Source organism: Camelina sativa, chromosome 12 (genome assembly GCF_000633955.1).
Source record: "Camelina sativa cultivar DH55 chromosome 12, Cs, whole genome shotgun sequence".
NCBI classification, from domain to species: domain Eukaryota; kingdom Viridiplantae; phylum Streptophyta; class Magnoliopsida; order Brassicales; family Brassicaceae; genus Camelina; species Camelina sativa.
This window is the reverse complement of record NC_025696.1, coordinates 26823090-26824044: the sequence shown is the minus strand read 5'-3', so window position 1 is coordinate 26824044 and position 955 is coordinate 26823090.

Below are 955 nucleotides of genomic sequence, written 5' to 3'. Positions count from 1 at the left end.
TAGATTCACACAATAGATTTAATAATCTTTTAATTATGCTAAACCAAAATTGTAATTTAATTAGCAATGCAAAACAGAAAATAAAAGAGTTGTAAATTCAGGAATTAAAAACGCTAGGCCTAGGGAAATTCTCAGGAAATCATGGAAAATCAGGTCAATTAATTAAACAAGCAGGATTCAAAAATTAAGCACCGTTCTTGAACTCTAAACACAATTATAAAATAAATCAGTTCTCACTGCAAATATTATCTAAGTTTAAAACCAGAAAATCCAAATCTCTTTGCAAAATTCATGTTAAAAACCAGCAATAAAATCAGGTTTAGATAAGTTCACAAAATTACTAAATTAAATCTCTTTGCAAAAAGTAATTTTGCTTACCAAGGGTTTTATCAGGAAAATCAATTATATTCTCATATCAATTAATAATCCTAAGATCTAAATCTAGATGACTAATCAAAGATCTAGCATTAAGAACAACATATGGTGAAGAACAAGAAAGATAATGAATCCTAAATTAACAGATCTAACAATCCATGAAATCTCTAATGAGAAACCATAAACCTAACAAGCAGATCTTCTGAATAAATTGCATTAAGAGATTAAAAGAAGTAGAAAAGGAGTTCTGAATCTTCTCTGGAAGGAGTCTTGATTCTTCTCTCTAAAAACTCTCTAAAATTTCTCACAGGGTTTTGCTCTCAAAAATTGCAGGAAAAATAAAGCTTAGGTCTAAACAATGACCATAAAAATCCTATTTATATTACTAAACACGGCCAGGGACTAATGATGCAAATATGGAAGACTTTGGGGCAACTTTGTAAATCTTCAAAACTTGTGGGAAAACTTCCAATTTCGTATTTAGCCTAGCATCGATCGATGCTATCAGTGTGTCGATCGATGCACTCTCTAAATTTCGTCTCCCAACTTTGTAACTCAGCCTCAATGCTTGATTATGCTC